This window comes from Cyanistes caeruleus, chromosome 6 (assembly GCF_971803275.1).
Source record: "Cyanistes caeruleus chromosome 6, bCyaCae1.hap1.1, whole genome shotgun sequence".
NCBI lineage: Eukaryota > Metazoa > Chordata > Aves > Passeriformes > Paridae > Cyanistes > Cyanistes caeruleus.
In genome coordinates this window covers 18,065,994-18,072,307 of record NC_141706.1, presented here as the reverse complement: position 1 = coordinate 18,072,307, position 6,314 = coordinate 18,065,994, and positions in this window count along the sequence as shown.

Below are 6,314 nucleotides of genomic sequence, written 5' to 3'. Positions count from 1 at the left end.
GCGGGGGAAAGCGCGAGCGCTGCGGGCAGGCGAATAAGGAAGGTGTTGAACAGGCATGTGGCACGGGAAACTTTCAGACTGCAAGTGGAACGTAGATGCTGCTCAGCCGCTTGCTGACAAGTCTCTAGTTGTCTTGTAGAAGAAGTACGGGCACGACTTCCTTCTGCTGCTCCCTACTGCTGTTGCTGTTCACTTCGGCAACAATTTTACTTTCCCTTGGACTCCCAGATGCAGAGAAATGCCCTGCACAGCGCAGAAACCTGTCACACTAAGGGTGGAATAGGGTGCTGCAAATCCGTGCTTGTGTCAGTGGCAGGGGTGAGCTGCACAAACATGTGCTGTCCTGTCACACGTTCTCCTCGCCAGACGCAGTGCAAAAGCTTTCCGCTTGCATTAAGAGCAAGAAAGGCAGAAGCCAGGACTCCGGAGCTCAGAGAAGGTAACCGCAAGAGGCGAGTCTCCTTCGGCAGAAGCTGCTTTCCGGAGCTCTTGGCAACCGGCCAAGGAACCATGTGTGTCAGAGGGAGAGTGCCGGTCAGAGCGCGGGCGGGGGAAAGCGCGAGCGCTGCGGGCAGGCGAATAAGGAAGGTGTTGAACAGGCATGTGGCACGGGAAACTTTCAGACTGCAAGTGGAACGTAGATGCTGCTCAGCCGCTTGCTGACAAGTCTCTAGTTGTCTTGTAGAAGAAGTACGGGCACGACTTCCTTCTGCTGCTCCCTACTGCTGTTGCTGTTCACTTCGGCAACAATTTTACTTTCCCTTGGACTCCCAGATGCAGAGAAATGCCCTGCACAGCGCAGAAACCTGTCACACCATGGGTGGAATAGGGTGCTGCAAATCCGTGCTTGTGTCAGTGGCAGGGGTGAGCTGCACAAACATGTGCTGTCCTGTCACACGTTCTCCTCGCCAGACGCAGTGCAAAAGCTTTCCGCTTGCAATAAGAGCAAGAAAGGCAGAAGCCAGGACTCCGGAGCTCAGAGAAGGTAACCGCAAGAGGCGAGTCTCCTTCGGCAGAAGCTGCTTTCCGGAGCTCTTGGCAACCGGCCAAGGAACCATGTGTGTCAGAGGGAGAGTGCCGGTCAGAGCGCGGGCGGGGGAAAGCGCGAGCGCTGCGGGCAGGCGAATAAGGAAGGTGTTGAACAGGCATGTGGCACGGGAAACTTTCAGACTGCAAGTGGAACGTAGATGCTGCTCAGCCGCTTGCTGACAAGTCTCTAGTTGTCTTGTAGAAGAAGTACGGCCACGACTTCCTTCTGCTGCTCCCTACTGCTGTTGCTGTTCACTTCGGCAACAATTTTACTTTCCCTTGGACTCCCAGATGCAGAGAAATGCCCTGCACAGCGCAGAAACCTGTCACACCATGGGTGGAATAGGGTGCTGCAAATCCGTGCTTGTGTCAGTGGCAGGGGTGAGCTGCACAAACATGTGCTGTCCTGTCACACGTTCTCCTCGCCAGACGCAGTGCAAAAGCTTTCCGCTTGCAATAAGAGCAAGAAAGGCAGAAGCCAGGACTCCGGAGCTCAGAGAAGGTAACCGCAAGAGGCGAGCCTCCTTCGGCAGAAGCTGCTTTCCGGAGCTCTTGGCAACCGGCCAAGGAACCATGTGTGTCAGAGGGAGAGTGCCGGTCAGAGCGCGGGCGGGGGAAAGAGCGAGCGCTGCGGGCAGGCGAATAAGGAAGGTGTTGAACAGGCATGTGGCACGGGAAACTTTCAGACTGCAAGTGGAACGTAGATGCTGCTCAGCCGCTTGCTGACAAGTCTCTAGTTGTCTTGTAGAAGAAGTACGGCCACGACTTCCTTCTGCTGCTCCCTACTACTGTTGCTGTTCACTTCGGCAACAATTTTACTTTCCCTTGGACTCCCAGATGCAGAGAAATGCCCTGCACAGCGTAGAAACCTGTCACACCATGGGTGGAATAGGGTGCTGCAAATCCGTGCTTGTGTCAGTGGCAGGGGTGAGCTGCACAAACATGTGCTGTCCTGTCACACGTTCTCCTCGCCAGACGCAGTGCAAAAGCTTTCTGCTTGCATTAAGAGCAAGAAAGGCAGAAGCCAGGACTCCGGAGCTCAGAGAAGGTAACCGCAAGAGGCGAGCCTCCTTCGGCAGAAGCTGCTTTCCGGAGCTCTTGGCAACCGGCCAAGGAACCATGTGTGTCAGAGGGAGAGTGCCGGTCAGAGCGTGGGTGGGGGAAAGCTCGAGCGCTGCGGGCAGGCGAATAAGGAAGGTGTTGAACAGGCATGTGGCACGGGAAACTTTCAGACTGCAAGTGGAACGTAGATGCTGCTCAGCCGCTTGCTGACAAGTCTCTAGTTGTCTTGTAGAAGAAGTACGGGCACGACTTCCTTCTGCTGCTCCCTACTGCTGTTGCTGTTCACTTCGGCAACAATTTTACTTTCCCTTGGACTCCCAGATGCAGAGAAATGCCCTGCACAGCGCAGAAACCTGTCACACCATGGGTGGAATAGGGTGCTGCAAATCCGTGCTTGTGTCAGTGGCAGGGGTGAGCTGCACAAACATGTGCTGTCCTGTCACACGTTCTCCTCGCCAGACGCAGTGCAAAAGCTTTCCGCTTGCAATAAGAGCAAGAAAGGCAGAAGCCAGGACTCCGGAGCTCAGAGAAGGTAACCGCAAGAGGCGAGTCTCCTTCGGCAGAAGCTGCTTTCCGGAGCTCTTGGCAACCGGCCAAGGAACCATGTGTGTCAGAGGGAGAGTGCCGGTCAGAGCGCGGGCGGGGGAAAGCGCGAGCGCCGCGGGCAGGCGAATAAGGAAGGTGTTGAACAGGCATGTGGCACGGGAAACTTTCAGACTGCAAGTGGAACGTAGATGCTGCTCAGCCGCTTGCTGACAAGTCTCTAGTTGTCTTGTAGAAGAAGTACGGCCACGACTTCCTTCTGCTGCTCCCTACTGCTGTTGCTGTTCACTTCGGCAACAATTTTACTTTCCCTTGGACTCCCAGATGCAGAGAAATGCCCTGCACAGCGCAGAAACCTGTCACACCATGGGTGGAATAGGGTGCTGCAAATCCGTGCTTGTGTCAGTGGCAGGGGTGAGCTGCACAAACATGTGCTGTCCTGTCACACGTTCTCCTCGCCAGACGCAGTGCAAAAGCTTTCCGCTTGCAATAAGAGCAAGAAAGGCAGATGCCGCGACTCCGGGTTTCGGAGAAGGCAACAGCAAGAGGCGAGTCTCCTTCGGCAGAAGCTGCTTTCCGGAGCTCTTGGCAACCGGCCAAGGAACCATGTGTGTCAGAAGGAGAGTGCCGGTCAGAGCGCGGGCGGGGGAAAGCGCGAGCGCTGCGGGCAGGCGAATAAGGAAGGTGTTGAACAGGTATCTGGCACGGGAAACTTTCAGACTGCAAGTGGAACGTAGATGCTGCTCAGCCGCTTGCTGACAAGTCTCTAGTTGTCTTGTAGAAGAAGTACGGCCACGACTTCCTTCTGCTGCTCCCTACTGCTGTTGCTGCTCTCTGCGACAACAATTTTACTTTCCCTTGGACTCCCAGATGCAGAGAAATGCCCTGCACAGCGCAGAAACCTGTCACACCAAGGGCGGAATAGGGTGCTGCAAATCCGTGCTTGTGTCAGTGGCAGGGGTGAGCTGCACAAACATGTGCTGTCCTGTCACACGTTCTCCTCGCCAGACGCAGTGCAAAAGCTTTCTGCTTGCAATAAGAGCAAGAAAGGCAGATGCCGCAACTCCGGGTTTCGGAGAAGGCAACCGCAAGAGGCGAGTCTCCTTCGGCAGAAGCTGCTTTCCGGAGCTCTTGGCAACCGGCCAAGGAACCATGTGTGTCAGAGGGAGAGTGCCGGTCAGAGCGCGGGTGGGGGAAAGCTCGAGCGCTGTGGGCAGGCGAATAAGGAAGGTTTTGAACAGGCATGTGGCACGGGAAACTTTCAGACTGCAAGTGGAACGTAGATGCTGCTCAGCCGCTTGCTGACAAGTCTCTAGTTGTCTTGTAGAAGAAGTACGGCCACGACTTCCTTCTGCTGCTCCCTACTGCTGTTGCTGTTCACTTCGGCAACAATTTTACTTTCCCTTGGACTCCCAGATGCAGAGAAATGCCCTGCACAGCGCAGAAACCTGTCACACCATGGGTGGAATAGGGTGCTGCAAATCCGTGCTTGTGTCAGTGGCAGGGGTGAGCTGCACAAACATGTGCTGTCCTGTCACACGTTCTCCTCGCCAGACGCAGTGCAAAAGCTTTCCGCTTGCAATAAGAGCAAGAAAGGCAGAAGCCAGGACTCCGGAGCTCAGAGAAGGTAACCGCAAGAGGCGAGTCTCCTTCGGCAGAAGCTGCTTTCCGGAGCTCTTGGCAACCGGCCAAGGAACCATGTGTGTCAGAGGGAGAGTGCCGGTCAGAGCGCGAGCGGGGGAAAGCGCGAGCGCTGCGGGCAGGCGAATAAGGAAGGTGTTGAACAGGCATGTGGCACGGGAAACTTTCAGACTGCAAGTGGAACGTGGATGCTGCTCAGCCGCTTGCTGACAAGTCTCTAGTTGTCTTGTAGAAGAAGTACGGCCACGACTTCCTTCTGCTGCTCCCTACTGCTGTTGCTGTTCACTTCGGCAACAATTTTACTTTCCCTTGGACTCCCAGATGCAGAGAAATGCCCTGCACAGCGCAGAAACCTGTCACACCATGGGTGGAATAGGGTGCTGCAAATCCGTGCTTGTGTCAGTGGCAGGAGTGAGCTGCACAAACATGTGCTGTCCTGTCACACGTTCTCCTCGCCAGACGCAGTGCAAAAGCTTTCTGCTTGCATTAAGAGCAAGAAAGGCAGAAGCCAGGACTCCGGAGCTCAGAGAAGGTAACCGCAAGAGGCGAGCCTCCTTCGGCAGAAGCTGCTTTCCGGAGCTCTTGGCAACCGGCCAAGGAACCATGTGTGTCAGAGGGAGAGTGCCGGTCAGAGCGCGGGCGGGGGAAAGCGCGAGCGCTGCGGGCAGGCGAATAAGGAAGGTGTTGAACAGGCATGTGGCACGGGAAACTTTCAGACTGCAAGTGGAACGTAGATGCTGCTCAGCCGCTTGCTGACAAGTCTCTAGTTGTCTTGTAGAAGAAGTACGGCCACGACTTCCTTCTGCTGCTCCCTACTGCTGTTGCTGTTCACTTCGGCAACAATTTTACTTTCCCTTGGACTCCCAGATGCAGAGAAATGCCCTGCACAGCGCAGAAACCTGTCACACCATGGGTGGAATAGGGTGCTGCAAATCCGTGCTTGTGTCAGTGGCAGGGGTGAGCTGCACAAACATGTGCTGTCCTGTCACACGTTCTCCTCGCCAGACGCAGTGCAAAAGCTTTCCGCTTGCAATAAGAGCAAGAAAGGCAGAAGCCAGGACTCCGGAGCTCAGAGAAGGTAACCGCAAGAGGCGAGTCTCCTTCGGCAGAAGCTGCTTTCCGGAGCTCTTGGCAACCGGCCAAGGAACCATGTGTGTCAGAGGGAGAGTGCCAGTCAGAGCGCGGGTGGGGGAAAGCTCGAGCGCTGTGGGCAGGCGAATAAGGAAGGTGTTGAACAGGCATGTGGCACGGGAAACTTTCAGACTGCAAGTGGAACGTAGATGCTGCTCAGCCGCTTGCTGACAAGTCTCTAGTTGTCTTGTAGAAGAAGTACGGGCACGACTTCCTTCTGCTGCTCCCTACTGCTGTTGCTGCTCTCTGCGACAACAATTTTACTTTCCCTTGGACTCCCAGATGCAGAGAAATGCCCTGCACAGCGCAGAAACCTGTCACACCATGGGTGGAATAGGGTGCTGCAAATCCGTGCTTGTGTCAGTGGCAGGGGTGAGCTGCACAAACATGTGCTGTCCTGTCACACGTTCTCCTCGCCAGACGCAGTGCAAAAGCTTTCCGCTTGCAATAAGAGCAAGAAAGGCAGAAGCCAGGACTCCGGAGCTCAGAGAAGGTAACCGCAAGAGGCGAGTCTCCTTCGGCAGAAGCTGCTTTCCGGAGCTCTTGGCAACCGGCCAAGGAACCATGTGTGTCAGAGGGAGAGTGCCAGTCAGAGCGCGGGTGGGGGAAAGCTCGAGCGCTGTGGGCAGGCGAATAAGGAAGGTGTTGAACAGGCATGTGGCACGGGAAACTTTCAGACTGCAAGTGGAACGTAGATGCTGCTCAGCCGCTTGCTGACAAGTCTCTAGTTGTCTTGTAGAAGAAGTACGGGCACGACTTCCTTCTGCTGCTCCCTACTGCTGTTGCTGCTCTCTGCGACAACAATTTTACTTTCCCTTGGACTCCCAGATGCAGAGAAATGCCCTGCACAGCGCAGAAACCTGTCACACCATGGGTGGAATAGGGTGCTGCAAATCCGTGCTTGTGTC